The sequence below is a fragment of the Pan paniscus genome, chromosome 3, assembly GCF_029289425.2.
Source record: "Pan paniscus chromosome 3, NHGRI_mPanPan1-v2.0_pri, whole genome shotgun sequence".
Classification (NCBI taxonomy): domain Eukaryota; kingdom Metazoa; phylum Chordata; class Mammalia; order Primates; family Hominidae; genus Pan; species Pan paniscus.
The window spans coordinates 187,366,668-187,382,916 of NC_073252.2; the positions used below are offsets into that span (position 1 = coordinate 187,366,668).

The following is a 16,249-nucleotide window of genomic DNA, read 5'->3' on the forward strand; positions in this document are numbered from 1 at the left end:
TGTTATAAAATTAAGGGTTTTGAAATGAGGTTATCTTGGATTATCCATGTGCTCCCTAAATCCAATAAGTGTCCTTATAAGACAAAGACAGACAAAGATTTGACACACACAGATGCACAGAGAAGGCCATGTGAAGACAGAGGCAGAGATTGGAGTGTTGCTGTCACAAACTACGGGACACTTGAAGCCACCAGAAGCTGGAGACGAGGAAGGGCCCTCCCATAGGGGCTCCAGAGGGAACACAGCCCTGCCAACACCTTGAGTTCAGACTTGGAGCTTCCGTGGCTGTGACTCTGTGAGAGAACCATTTCCAAATGTTTTCAGCCACCGAGCTTATGGTGCTTTGTTCCTGCAGCCCTAGGAAACTCTGTGTGGGTGAAGGTAACTGTGTGTTTCTGTATCTATCAGACTAGTGAACATTAGTGTAACTCAGTGTAATTTAACTTCACCGCTTCACATCCTTGCTGTCTGACCTAAAGATTAAAAATTCTCTCAGAACTTCTCTAGCTCTTGCTTCTATGTGGTAACTGCATTGATTTTTTTAGTACATCCCCAAAATTGAAAGATACATGGTAAGCCATGTATCTTTCCTGCCTGCCAGTTTGTCATTTTTCACATAATAAAGCAAGGTCACTCAAAGGTATTTTTTTCTTGTCTCGCTACTTTACACATTCAACCATGTTTATAAGCTCAAAGAAAAGAGATGGCCAGTTTGCTAAAATGAAAATATCATTCAATCCTGAAGATTTCATTCTTCCATAAAAACCGTCATATGTAAAGATGACTAAGTATGATTTCAGGCATCACCTTTCATACAAGCCTTCTTCCCTAAGACCTATCCACTGCTCTTCTCCACTGTGGTTTTAATATTTTAATGTTTCCATAGCACTAGATTATGAGATCCATGAAATCAAGTATTGTGCCTCCCTGAGTCTCCAGGGTGCAGCCCTGGCCTTGGGACATAACCACTGCTTAGTAAGTGCTTATAAGATAAATCCTCAAAACCTTGAAATGAATTAAGTGCTTGTCCATTAAAACATCCCCCTACGTTGGGGGAGTAAATTCAGACTACTATATAGTTAGGAAGAGCACAAATGCAAATACATGGGGTCATAGGTAATTTGTTTCTTCAAAGACCATGTAGACTTCTCTTTGGCAATTGCAAAGGAAATTCTATCAATCATAGTACACACATGGATATAAGCCATAAGTAACTCTTTTCCATGCTTGCTTAGCACAAAGCCTTATATACTCTAGATTTGGGGTTATGTTTTTTTTTACAGTAATATATGTAAAGCAATGTCACAATTCTGAGCACCTCACGCATGCAATTTAAACACTGGAAACCAACTATATGGAGAGTATAGCAATGGTTTGACTTTGAGGTAAGAAGCACGGTGAAAGAACTGGAAATAAACCCTGCATCTGAGCTTTATGAAGAAGCGATTATAATCAATACCAAAATGAAAAAAAGAAACATCAACAGCTACTGTGAACCAAGGTCTTCACAGTTTTGCTTCTTTCCACTAATCTTCCAAAGAGGTTATTTTGAGACGATATGTTCAAAGCACTATAAGCCATTCTTCTCCAAGAAGTGGTGACAATTACTTTGCTTCTTGCTTCCCACTCCTAAAAGGGAAATTTAATCAAGATTGTCAGTTCTTACAAGAAAAAGGGAAAACGCACACACACATTGAAGCTCTACTTCTATAATCAAATAAAACCATCAAGAATTAATCAAAACTTGACTCGAAGCCCTTCCAGAACTGCAAAGTTCACATAGCATCCCAGAGATAGATGATACCATGATCTTTGATGTACACAGTGGAGCGTTTGATAAAATGGTGATGTTTTTCTGCCATAAGTGGTATAATTACGCTATGCATCATATGCATCCATTTAATAATATCCCTGTTCACAGTCAGCCAGGCATTTCTCACAAGCTGGCATCTTCACAGGCCACTTGTTCTGCTGATTCCACTTTCTTCTGCAGCTGGGCAGGCTGCAGCCGCTGTTTTTTCCCTTACCAGGCAAACTAATGATCTAGTGCTTTCTTGCGTGTTGAGGTTAATAGATAACTAATATATTTCAGCACATTCATTATAGCCAGTTTTCCCCTAAGAAAAAATTGCACATTTGGGTCTTCTGCCTTGACAAATGTGGTGCTTCCTCTTGAAAGTTGATTAAAATCAATACCTCTGTAGAAAATTACATGCAAAATGTATTAGTATCCAGTATATTCTGATAAGAATGCTTCTCATTCATAACTCTGATACCAGACCACCCACCGCAAACAAAACAAAACAAAACAAAAAATAAAAGAAACACATACACACACACGCTAAAACTGGATGCGAGCACTCATGGGAATGACAGTATGTTTTTAACTAACAATAAAACTAAAAATTACTCATCAGTTAAACCATAGCTCATAATTTAGGAGAAGTTACATTTTGAAGTCCTGTTTTATCTTCAATTGAAATTTCAGAAGCCTCCAGAAATTCTAGGGTATAAACTTTGCAATTTTAAAAATACATCATTTCAAAGCCAGCGGTCTGGAAGAAAATTGCCTATGCTGATAAACAAATATGTTAAATTTTCACTAAACCATACAGCACACTTTCTTACATCAACTTTTTTCATCTCATCTCCTGATTCTCTCCCACAACCCATGTGTTAACCACACTTACCTTTTAACTTTTCTCCTAAATATTAAGCCTTTTCCAAACAGTTTTGCTAAACAAAAATCCCCATTCATCTTTCAAGGTCTAGCTCAAGTGTCGCATAACCGTTGTTCAAGTTACTGAGGCTGTGTAACAAACAACCTCAAGACTCAGGTGCCTAGAACAAGCCTAGATTCTATCAGTCAGAGACTTGGACAGGACACAGCAGAAATGCTTGTATCTGCTCTGTCATGTGTGGCATTTCAGATGCAAAGATCCAAAGGCTGGAGGTGACCCAAAGGCTGTTGGTTGGAATCAACCAGAAACATCATTACTCACGTGTCTGGTGGTTGATACTGGTTGTAGGCTGGGACCTCAGCTGGGGTTCTGATTTGAGAACCTTCATGTGGCCTCTCCATCTGGTCGGGCTTCCTCACAGTACAGGGGTCTTTCGGTATTCAGATTTTATACATGGTGGCTCAGGGCTCCTCAGTAAGTGAAGCAGATGCCGCATGATCTTGTAAGAAAGGAAAACTTTTCCTCCATCCTCTCAGGTTCTGCAGCTTAATTTGTGAATTAAACTGACAAAAGATGGATCAACGAATGAAGAGCATACAAATTTTATTTGTTGTTAATATTTTTATATGCATGGGAACTTCAGAGAAAGAACTAAAAAAATCCAAAGAAGTGGTTACACTTAGGAGCTTACCTACCATTTTAACAAAGTATGATAAATTGTGGGGAAGCAACCAAAGAAAAGGGGCTTGGGCTTCTAGGGGCATTAAATTGTAGGAAGGTAAATACATGGGAGAAACTATTATAGATAAGGGTTATTTAGTTAGGTTTCTTTACGTAGAGTAATCTTGATGCTGTCTCCTCTTCTTGGTATGAGAACAAGGGGACAGCTTTATAATGGAAATTTATTCCTTGCTTTTAAGCGGATAGAGGAAGGGTAAACAGCTCTTCTCGCGTCTTCTTTTTCTCAATTGCCTTCAGCTTAAAATAAAAATTAAAAATTTAAAAAATAAAATTTATGCAAAAGTAACATATATTAGGGTTGTATATTCTGATACTCTTGAACATTTTCTGGTCTAGCCTCCAGAGTCACTCAACATCAGCATCACTTTCTCTACATTCTGTTGGTTATAAATAAGTCAAAGGACAAATAAGACAAAAAAGTATTTGTATTGTTAATACTGAGAGGTGACAACGTGCTAGCAGCCCTCACTGGCTCTCAGCAACCGCTCTGGAGGTGCTCCAGGAGCCCTTCAGCCCGCTGCTGTGCTGTGGGGGCCCTTCTCTGGGGCGGGCGGAGGCGCGGCGGCTCCCTCTGCTCCCAACCAGGTGCGGAGGGAGAGGCGCAGGCGAGAGCGGGGCTGTGCATGCTCGCGGGCCAGTGCTGGTTCCGGGTGGGTGCGGGCTCAGGGGCCCACACTCGGTGTGGCCGGCCGGTGCCTACTAGGCTGCCGGAGTACCCAGGCTAGGTGCCGCAAAGTCTCAGGGCAAGTGCCATTGAGAGGTGAAGCCGGCTGGGTTTCTGTGTCGGGTGGGGACTTGGAGAACTTTTCTGTTTAGCTAGAGGTTTGTAACCACATCAATCAGCACTCTGTGTCTAGCTAATCTGGTGGGGACTTGGAGAACTTTCCTGTCTAGCTAAAGGATTGTAAATGCACCAATCAGCGCTCTGTGTCTAGCGTAAGGTTTGTAAACACACCAATCAGCGCTCTGTCAAAATGGACCAATCAGCTCTCTGTAAAACGGCCCAATCAGCTTTCTGTAAAATGGACCAATCAGCTCTCTCTAAAATGAGCCAATGAGTAGGATGTGGGTGGGGCCAGATAAGGGAATAAAAGCAGGCTGCCCGAGCTAGCAGTGGCAACCGGCTAGGGTCCTCTTGCGGAGTGTGGAGGGTTTGTTCTTTTGCCTTTTGCAATAAATCTTGCTGCTGCTCAGTCTTTGGGTCTGCACCGTCTTTGGTGGCTGCTGCTCACTCTTTGGGTCTGTGTTATGTTTATGAGATGTAACACCATGAAGGGTCTGTAGCTTCACTCCTGAAGCCAGTGAGACCACAAACCCACCAGAGGGAAGAAACTCTGGACCCATCTGAACATCTGAAGGAACAAACTCTGGACACACCATCTTTAGGAACTGTAACACTCACCGCAAGGGTCCGTGGCTTCATTCTTGAAGTCAGTGAGACCAAGAACCCACCAATTCCGGACACAATACTATTGGATGTATGTTCGTTTGGTGTTTTCTTTGGTGAGTGAGTTTGTTTGTTTGTAACTGCTAAAAGAGTAGAGAGGAATGAGAGGGGGTTGAACTGCAACATTACAGAACACCGTAAGACGTAAGATTAAGGGTATCTAATAGGCCATCTTAATTTGTTTGTGTTGCAACAATCCCCGATATGGGAGTATTGAGAGGGGCTTCCTTTAAGTGCTGATTGGATCACAGGGGTTATCCCCTTATGAATCAATCTACTCATGGATTAAAGAACTAATGGGTTAATGGCTAAATGGGTTATCATGGGAGAGGAACTAGTGGCCTTATAAGAAGAAGAGAGATCTGAGCTAACACGCGAGCATCCTCGGCCCCTTGCCATGTGGTGCTCTGAACCACCTTAGGGCTCTTCTGATTTCCCATCAGCAAGAAGGCCCTCAGCAGCTGCAGACCCCCATCCTTGGACTTCTCAGCCTTCATAACTCTTAAGAAATAAGCTTTTTAAAAATAAGTCACCTAGTTTCAGGTATTCTGTTATAAGCAACAGAAAAATGGACTAAGACAGTATGTCTTAGGTAAATCTCACAATTGCCTGTACAGTAGATATAAATACATATTATTACTCCTATTTTACAGAAGACAGAATCAGAGAGGCTCAGCAAGTGCCAGAACTCAAATTCAAGCGCAATTCTGCCTGATGGAAACTCAGGTGATTTCCACTCTGCCTCCACCTGCATTCCTCAGCACCCTGCAGTTGGTCCCCAGACTCTATGCTCCATGCTGCTTGTGTTTGTTGGTTGGCTCGTGTTCATGTGTTCTGGCTTCTTCATTTTGGGTCTTTACATCTTTACATCTCTAGCAGTTCTTCCCATGTTGTGTAGCAGTTGTCTCTACGTGACGGTCTGTCTTGTGAGGTCGAGCTCCCTGAAAGCAGCAAGCATGTAATTGGTAAATTCTCATCAGTTAGCCATGTCTGGAACGTGGTAGGTGTTCAATAAAGGTTTTTGCTCATTTAATCAACTGTTCATTAGCATTTCCTGAACCCCTACTGTGTGTCCAACACCGTAGCAGACACTGAGGATGGAGCGGTGGAGAAAAACAGGCAACAAACTCTGCACTCCATCTAGTGTGCAGAAAACATGCAAATAGTCATATACACCAAAACACTTCACACAACACACACACTGCTGTAACATGCAAATAGTCACATAAACAAAACACTTCACACAGCAGACTGACACACTACTGTAACATGCAAATAGTCATACACACGAAAATACTTCACACAGCACACTGACATACTACTATAACATGCAAATACTCAGATACATGAAAACACTTCACACAGCACACTGACACACTGCTGTAACATGGAAATAGTCACATGAAAACACTTCACACAGCACACTGACACACTGCTATTACACGTAAATAGATACACAAAAACACTTCACAGCACACTGACACTGCTGGAACATGCAAATAGTCACATACACAAAACACACAGCACACTGACACACTGCTGTAACATGCAAATAGTCACATACACATGAAAACACGTCACACAGCACACTGACACACTGCTATAACACGCAAATAGTCATATACACGAAAACACTTCACACAGCACACTGACACGCTGCTATAACATGCAAATAGTCATACACATGAAAACACTTCACACAGCACCCTGACACACTGCTCTAACATGCAAATAGTCACATACACCAAAACACTTCACACAACACACTGACACACTGCTGTAACACGCAAATAGTCATATACACATGAAAACACATCACACAGCACACTGACACACGGCTATGTCAGAAAGGTGTGCAGTACTCTGTGAGTGTAGGATGGTGTCGAGAGTCAGGAAAGAGTTGTGAAGAAAAGGGTATGTGAGTGAGGGGTCAAGGCCGAGCATATAGGTGGAAAGTCCCGGCAGAGGGAGCCGTGCAAGCATCCCCTCAGGCAGCAGGGACGTGGCACGACTGGGGGACCGGTGGCCCGAGGGCAGAGGCAGAGCCGGGAGTTTGCGAGGTGAGCATGGAGAGGAAGCCACTGCACCCCAGAAAAAGGCACTCCTCCCACGAACAGGAGAGTCCACAGAGATTTCTGCAAAGAGAGAAGCCATGAGTGCTCGTTCAGTGCCTACAGTGTTTGGGGCAGCTGTGCATTTTCTTCACAACTTCATTCCTTAAGAAACACTGCTCCATGCGTTATACGAGACAGAAAATCCCGGTTAATACTAACAGATCCTTAGCTCGGGATTGTCTGGAGCAGGCACGCTGTCGGCAGGGGCTGCTCTGGGGTCTGTGGTGTCAGGGGCTCCCCAGAAGCTGCAGCGCAGAAATGGGGGAGGCTGAGAGCGACTCAGGCCTCCCTGCAAATGCAGCTGAGGGGAGATACCTTTCCGATCACGCTGGTGATGAAACTCGCAGACACAAGTGACTAACCAATTGGTAAGTATTGCTCACTACTCGCAGAAAATATAGATTTTTTTCTTAAAAATCATAGACAAAACACAGTTAAATAATTTAATGGTTATACCTTTCCTGACATACTATGTAACCTTGGCTTATATGCCTGGCTTAGAGATGTTTTCCAAAGTTGTGGTGTAATAAAAACATTTAAATAATGAGTATTCCGGTGGCATTTTTGAAATGGCAGTTACCAGCAAATAAACGTCTGTTTGGACGTGGTAACAGGGAAACTACTCTGCATCCGTTCACCCCTCTCAACAGTTGATTCTCCTGCAGCACAGAAGACTTTCTTTATTTATGAAGCAAACGTCTTCTTCACTCCCAGGACTTCACCACTGGTAGGCCACCCTAGCCTGCCTCTAATCATCACTTCATCGTCTTTCACAACCTGCATTTTCCCTGCCCCTGATTTCTCATTCTGTTATTGACCTCTTGCACATTCCCCCTCTGGTGTGAATTACTTTTGCTGACTAAACTGAGGCATGGTACCAAAACTATAATTTGAGCTCACCCCCATGGTCGCACCTCAGGCTGATTGCGTGACCTAATCTCAGCAGAATCCTCCCAGCTCAGGGACCGCACTCTCAGACGGCAAGGCCAGTGATCCCATCAAATTCATCCCACGCAGGTGAAGACAGCTCTTCCCTCAGAAGACGCAGGTTGCAGCTAGCTTGAGGAGAGATCAACTCTTCCCATGCAAAAACACGAATATACTGTGGCTAAAGTTTATTGGAATTTCCCTCTGATTAAGTATGTTTATAATTCCATCTGCAAAAACCAGCACTAAGCTGAACTGGAAAGCATTACCTGAGATTATATTTCCATTTTGCCCCATTAAAAAAGACTAGAATTTAATTTCCAAGGATGTCTCAGCACAGATGCTTAAATCGAATGCGTATTTCCTTAGGAATGAAGAAATAGCAATGCATGTAAGGATAAGTAAGTCAGAATGAAAGAAAAAAATAGTTTTTTAAAAAAGTACAGGTGACTAAAGCAGCATAGGGCTAAGTAGGTTTAAAGGATGAAGACATTAATAAAGAGCTTCCTGCAGGGTTATCAACAGAAATACTTTTTCATAGAAATTAGTGGGGTTTAAACACTGCATGTTCTCAGTTATAGGTGGGAGCTCCAAGCTATGCATTGAGCACACATGGACGTACACATGGGAACAACAGGCGCTGTGGACTGTGGGGGGCAAAGAAGGGAGGGGCATGCATTGAAAAACTAGCCAGGGGTACGATACTCACTAGCTGGGTGTAATACACCCATGTAACACACCTGCATGTGAACCCCCATATCTAAAATAAGAGCTGAAACTTTCAAAGAGGAGCAGTTACTTTGACTGACTTTTATTAGTAGTTGTAACTCTTTTCTTTTCCTGGAAACCTGAGTCCTAAATTGGAAGGTAGTAGCCACAGGGTACCATAGTTCAGATAGTTTTTGAAGATAAGCAATTAAAATAGATCAGGGAATGGCTCCTTTTCAAACTTGTGAGCTAAGAATCCAGAAAGCAGGTTGTTCCAAGACCATGCTGTGAAAGAAAAAATTGGCCTTTCACTGGGGACAGGGTTCTTTCCAACCTTCTGTCTGGCTCTTGTACTTTCTCTTTCATCTCCTTTGTGACCCCATGGACTCTCAAATTGAAATGAATTAAATTTATTCACATTAAGGCATTAAACTACTAATGGCTTCATGTGTTCTCTCTTCCACTGGTGTTTGTATTTGATAGAAAATAATGCCCTAAAAAATGAATGGTTTAGGGAAGCTAATGGAAGAGATGAAGGCTGGAAGGGGCAGGTTCTCAATCACATGATGTTCAGCGTGCTTAGCTACATAATCAGCTCAGAAAGGAGCCTGAACATTGATTCTCAAAGTGTGGGCCAAAGTCCCCTGGGACATCCTGAGACTTTTTCAGTGGCAACAGGAGGCCAAAATGACGTTTATACTAATACTAAGATGTTATTCGCCATTTTTACCCTCATTCTCTCACAAATTTACGTGGAATTTTCCAGAAGATTCATGATAGGTGACTTCATAACAGATTAAATGCAGAAACAGAATAGTACAGTTATCTTTTATTAAGCTACACATTAAGGAGATTTGCAAAAATGTAAAACAATTTCTCTCTTCTCAACACATTTATTTGGTTTTAAAATAAATGTGATTAATATACAATTAAAATAAATTACAAAATTAAATATAATTTTAGAACTAAATAAATTAAAATAAAAATTAAATTGGAATTTAATTTTTTTTTTTTTTTGAGACAGAGTCTTGCTCTGTCTCCCAGGCTGGAGTGCAGTGGCTCGATCTTGGCACACTGCAACCTCTGCCTCCCAAGTTCAAGCAATTCTCCTGCCTCAGCCTCCCGAGTAGCTGGGACTACAGGCATATGCCACCACACCCAGCTAATTTTTTCGGATTTTTAGTAGAGATGGGGTATCACAATGTTGGTCGGGCTGGTCTCGAACTCCTGAACTCAAATGATCCGCCCGCCTCGGCCTCTCAAAGTGCTGGGATTACAGGCATGAGCCACTGCGCCAGGCGGAATTTAATTTTTTTTAATTTTCATTAAAATGTTACTTATTTGAAAGGTTGGTAATTATTTAAAATTAATAAGTATTTTAAATATTTGTCCATTTCAAATCTTAGTATGATAAATATGGTTTTATATACATATTTATATAAACAAATCATAAATTTATTTATATATTTATATTTTTTACTATATATTTTATAAATATTTATTTTTATCCCATAAAAGTGAAAGCTTTTCAGGGGGCGCAACACATTTTAGATTATAAAGAAGTTCTGAGAACAAAAAGCTTGAGAACCACTAAACTGTTCTTATTCTGATCCTGACTGTTTTCTGTGGTTTACCTGTTTAAGACTTCTTGGTGATCTTTGATTGACATATTCATCAAATCTGCATCCCATATATTTAATAAAGACAGGAAGAGAGAGAGGCAAAAAAAGAGGAAGGAAGAAAGGAAAGGGAAGAATAGATGAAGGGAATAAAGGAAACCTAATAAACTATCCACAGGGAATGCACTGTAGGGGCCACGGGGATGTGTATTCAGTGCACACCAGGTTCGCGGCCAATACCCAGCTGTGCTCATGACTGAAATGCTTCCAGCAGATGTGCTACGCCCTGGATATCTTCCACATAAACCTGACCTGTGTTCGTTTCCTGAACACATTGTAGACAGATTTACTCTTAAGACGTTTTGTTTGACCTACCCTTTGTTTTACGACAAAAAATGTAATTGCTGGTAGTTAAATGTAGAAAGTTTTATGTGAAAGTCTGTATCTCCATTTTATCTTGAATTTGAAAATAACTGGTAAGACAGTCACCAAGGACCTGTGACGAACAGTGGGCTGGAGCCGCGGAGCCGCTGTCCCTCGCAGCAGGGCACCAAGCACGAACGTCCCGGAGTCACCTCTGACCTGCCCCAACCTTCCCTGTTACCTACCCCGGCAGGACTCTGAGAGGAGGCTAATCGTCTCAAGATCATCTTTAAATCTCTTCAGGCACATGAGAACAATGTTCTGTGCCAACAAAAATATAAATTAAAAGGCAAAAAGTCACCCGATCACACCACACAGTGGCAGCCCTCTACATTTTGGTCTGTTTTTAGCAAGCATTTTTTCTCATGTTTAGTATTACGTACTTAGGATCATACATGATACACGATTACACAAAAATGAGGATGGCTTGGTATATCCACGAAGTCACTGTATTTTCCATATTAGAATAAGTGTTTGACATGCCATTAAAAATGCTTTTAAACATAGTGTTCAGTCCTGCGTAATTCCCCACTGTGTGCAGGCACCGTAGCTCACTCCGTAAATTCTGTCAACATTTAGGTTCATTTTTTCTTACTGTAAATAATGATGATGAACATCTTTTAAAACAGCTAGTTATACTTAGCATAAATCCTAAAAGTGGGTGAAAGAATAATCATACTTTTAAAGTATTTACTATGTGTATCTTCTTTCCCTTGGATGGAAATATAAGCAGTTTTTTATTTTACTTTCTGCAAAATTTTCAATTAAAAGTTTATTTTTTCAAAATTTATGTTCTGTATTAGCAAATAGAAACAAGGAGCTAAAATTTGAATCCCTAAAGTACATTTTAAGTGTTACTTTAAATATACTAGGCTGTCTTTGCTATGTGGCACGAAAACATAAAAACTGTGGACTTGGTCCAAATGTTTGGGTGACACCATTCTTTGTGGGCTGGTGTTCTCATTTTTTAACTCCTATGATGGTTTCAGAATTTTTTTGCACATCCATTATTGGGACACTTTTGGACTATGTCAAGGTGACCATTCTAACAGGCTATTTTTTTAACTGCAGTCTGTGGCCACATGAGAGGCTTTGTAAAAGTCCTGCACGAAATTCTCACTTTAAAAATTGTATGTCTGACACTAAGTGGACATTCAAGTGTGCTGATAACGAGTGCGGGGAAAGCTTTCACTAACTGAGATGAAGGGCAGAAATTAGCATGAAATCATGGAGTAGGTGTGGGCAGCAAGAAGCCAAGCACAACCTGAAAGAAAAGGGAACATGATTAAGCAAATCCGATCCCAGGGCAGCTAAGAAAACCACAGACGATGTTGCCACCAAAATGGACATGTGACTGATGCAATATTTATATACACAAATATAAAGCAGAATTTGCATTCTATTATCTTCAGGTTAGGCATGGATCAACCCCAAAACAAGGATTCTATGCTACAGACTTAGGAGAAAACCTTATCATAAGAAAAACTACTTCAAAGTCATCTGGACTAACAATCTGATCCTCATGGCCAATGCATGCTGAACAGAACACAGGGCAGCAAAAAGTGACCCCAGAGAAGGAAGGAAGAGGGAACGGGAAAGGAGAGTTTGGTTATCATTGCTCTTGGAGAAACAAGATGCATGATGTTTTATTAATAGGCACAATTCCTTTATGTAAGTAACCTGATAAAAGGTAGTAGGTTGATTTCATGCTCTGCTGAAGAGAAGTGGGATGGCTTTCTACCCTGAAGCCACTAGGGCTCTTTTAGGCACTGCATGGAGCATATTTGCTTTTTTCCTTTCTATAAATTGCAAACAGCATCTTAGTCATATGAAAGAGTTGGTCCAGCTCCCTGCAAAAATGCTCTGTTATGTCCAGTGTCCATTTCATATATTTCACATGCTCCAGGGGCTGTCAGCTCATGCAGTCATATCCAACATTGACATTGACTATGACAGTCACAATGACAGCAGTTTTGTTCTTTCATGCCATTTGGTACTCCACAATGCACTACTTAACCCAAGACAATTTTCAGGTTTCACTGATATCTTTGAATCCCCTTAGAAAGAGGAAACCTCCCTAAAAAGATCTTAGGACATGCAACCAAGTATGAATTCTACTTAGAAAATCTTATGATATGTGACTAATGTACATAAAATTCTCATATTTTAGCCAGTTTTATTCATCACAAAGTTTTGGAGATATAGATTCCATCGTGTTCTGATTCACAACTGCTGTTTAGTCATTCAATTAATAAATCTGTACTGAATGCCTAGTTGTGCCAAGTGCTTCTAGGCCCTGGTCATAAAGCAGTAAAGAAGACAAACAGGACTTTCTGATCTCATGAAGAAAACTAAACAGGGCAGACAGAGTGCCAGCCTGCCATGCAAGCACGGTGATCAGGGAAGGGCTCGCCAGAAGGCCCATGAGCGAGACCTGTAAAAGTGAGAGAGCCACCCACAAAGATGTTGGAGAAAGGATGTTGCAGACAGAGGCCCAGAGGAAGGAGCATAACCTAACACGTTTGAAGAGCAGCAAGCAGTCAAGAGAGGGTGAGCAAAGGAAGCACATGTGAGGTGGAGGAGGAAGGGGCTGGGGGCCACCAGATGGAGGGCTTTTGGTTTTTACTGATTGTGGTGAGAAGCCATTGGACATGTTTACAAAGGACTGATATTACCAGACCTGTCTTTTAACAGGATCCCTACGTAATGAATAGAAGACTAAGAAGAACCAACGGAAGAGGGAGAACACTTAAGAGACTATTGCCATAATCCAAGTGCAAGGTGGAGGTGACTTGGACCAGGAGTAGCAAGATGAGTGGTGAAGAGGGGTCAGGTTATGGATCTATTTGGAAGGTAGAATCACAGATGTTCTGACAGATTAAATTAAGCATAGTGGAGAAAGAAGGGAGTGTAAGGATTATCTCCTAGGTACGTGGGTATACCCATTTGCAGTTCAAGGGTAAGGTCTGGACTAAACCTTTGAATCTGGGAGTCGTCAGTGTATGGATGGTGCTTAAAGCTATAGACTGTTTGAAATCCCTGAGGGAGTACATGCGGGTAGAGAAGATGTCAGAGGACTAGCCCCTAAGCTGTTGCAGTGTGTAAAGGACAGGATGAACAGCAGGAACGGCAAAGCAGAGGGAGAAATGAGGCCAACGATGAAGGAAGGAAACCAAGAAGCCTGGGGTGTCATGGAGCCAAGTGAGAAAGTGTTTGAGGGTCAGGCAACAACCAGCTGTGCAAATGCTATTCATGGCTAAGTGAGAAGAGGGTTAAGAATTGATCATGGGCTGTAAAAACATGGAAGATATTCACATTTTGAAATGAGCAATTTCTGTGAAAGGACAGAGGAAACTGTCAGACCTAGTGGATCTGAGAGGAAAAATGAAGAGAGAAATTGGAGATGGTAAATATGAAAACCCTTTCAAAGAATTTCACTCTGAAGAAAGCAGAAATAGTGCAGTAGTTTGAAAGGAACATAAGATCAGGACAGGTAGTGCCAGATGGGAAAATTCCACTGTGCATGTTGATAAGAACACTCCAGTAGAGACAGAAAAGTCGACATTGTGGGAGGTAGAAGGAGAATTGCTGGAATTCGAGAGAGACATTGGGATTTAGTGCTCCAGTTTAACTTATGGGTAACAAAAAGGAAGACAGTGTTTGGACATAGATCCAGGTGGGGGGTGATGAGGAAGTAGCAGTTTGCAGAAGCTCTCATCTTATTCTGGTTTTGGCTTAAATTTGTTTTTCTTTCAGTGACATATACCCCAAAGTCATTAACTGAGAGTGAGGATGGGAGAGAAAACATTAGGGGCTTAAGAGAAGAGAGAATCTGAAGGAGCCTCCCAGAAACATGAATGAGCGAGGGAAGGCATTAGAATGGCAGGTGTGCTAGGAGCCTACTAGCAGTTAGCGACAGGGCCAGCTGCATTGGTGGCTTAATGTGTGTGACTGTGGAGTCACACATAATTTTTGCAATTTGTAAGTTTATGTTATTTCTTGTGTGTCACTGTTGCCTGTTTTATGGTTTATAAGTCACAAATTATTTTTAAAATGAAAACACCTTAGATTTTAGTGCATTTAATGAGGCTTTTTAAAAATGTCTTTTGAACGAACAGCCCCACACTTTCATTTTGCCCTGGGCCCTGCAAATCAGGCAGCCAGCCCCGGTTAGTGATCACGAATGTAAGGGAAGAGCAATCAGCGTCACTGTGGGCTTCTCCAGCCACACTCAGCTCTGTGGAGAGCTGGATTTACAAGGGATAGAGTTGTGCCAGGTGGTTACCACGAGGAGAGAAAGGGACAGGTTTGTTGAGAATATATAAAAATGATGATTCTGAAAATCAACTGGGAGTAAATAGACCCCATCTGGCTCCAACTCAATAAAACGTATACATTATACATCAGTGTATATTGTAAGTGTCACATCATACCTCAGGGAAGGTGCATTCTCCAGGGATCCTTGCACAGGATCCAGCAGTGGCTGAGCTATCTCTCTAGTTCTTTGATAGAAGCACCTGAAATTTTACCTGCTGTTGCTGGTCACACACAAACCTCCTGTTAGTGAATAGTTAATTACTCCCAGAGGACGCAATACCTGAGTAGCTCCCAAAGTTTCCTGTGGGAAAGTTATCTTGGAGGAGCCAGTGTATTGAACTTCTTCAGCTAACAAATTTCTTCACCATGTGCATGACTATCTCATTACAAGTTCCCATAGGCATTCAACACATTTGCTTTCTTTATTATTTTGTTAACATCAGACCATTTCCTAACTCATTACAGCTTATCCTATTACATATGACCATATGTGATGATTACTTTTATGTGCCAACTTGACTGGGCTACAGGGTGCCCAGATATTAAGCCAAACATTATTATTGGTATGTCTGTGAGGGCTGTGAGAGTTTCAGGAGGAGACTAACATTTAAATTGATAGAGTAAAGCCAATTGTCCTCCTAATGTAGGTGAATCTTATCCAACCAACTGAAGGCCTGAATAAAACAAAAAGTCTGGCCCTCTTGTGGAACAAGGGAACTCCTTCTGCCCGGCTGCTTGAGCTGGAACATCACCAGTCTTTTCCTGGCTTCTGACTCAAATGGAAACATTAGATCTTCTGGGTCTTGAGCGCACTGGCTTTTGAACTGTAAATCACACCATCAGCCCTCCAGGTTCTCAGGCCTTCAGACAGGCTGGAACTATACCATCAGCTCTGCAAGGTCTCCAGACTTCAGCTTGCCAACTAGAGATCACAGGACTTCTCAGCCTCTATAATTGTGGAAGCCAATTCCCTACAATTAATCTCCCTACACACACACACACACACACACACACACACACACGCACTTCTGTTTCTTTGGAGGATCCTGATTAATATACTGTTATTCCTTAGTTTGCAGTTATTACTCTCATGTTTACAGTAACCACAATGTTCCTGTATTCCTCAGCCATCATACAACTGCAGGCTGCACTCCAAATTCTCGCAAGCTTAACTGGATATAACTTCACAATAAAACCCAGGTATAAGAATAAAAGGTGTCTTGCCCAAATCCCTCTGCAGAAACAGTTCAAACATCTGCTATGCTGATAGTT

General features: G+C 41.6%; 1 long non-coding RNA gene across 2 annotated transcripts in view; it reads right to left on the minus strand.

Moving 5' to 3' along the window:
* Positions 1–1,417: 1,417 nt before the first annotated feature.
* LOC117980140 (uncharacterized) overlaps positions 1,418–16,249 on the minus strand; it is a 278,642-nt gene continuing 263,810 nt past the window's right edge. For both annotated transcript variants that reach the window (XR_010112080.1, XR_010112079.1), the window contains 2 exons: positions 3,003–5,810; positions 1,418–2,198 (listed from right to left, as the gene is read on the minus strand). This is a non-coding gene — a long non-coding RNA (uncharacterized LOC117980140). The remainder of the gene's footprint in view (positions 2,199–3,002; positions 5,811–16,249) is intronic.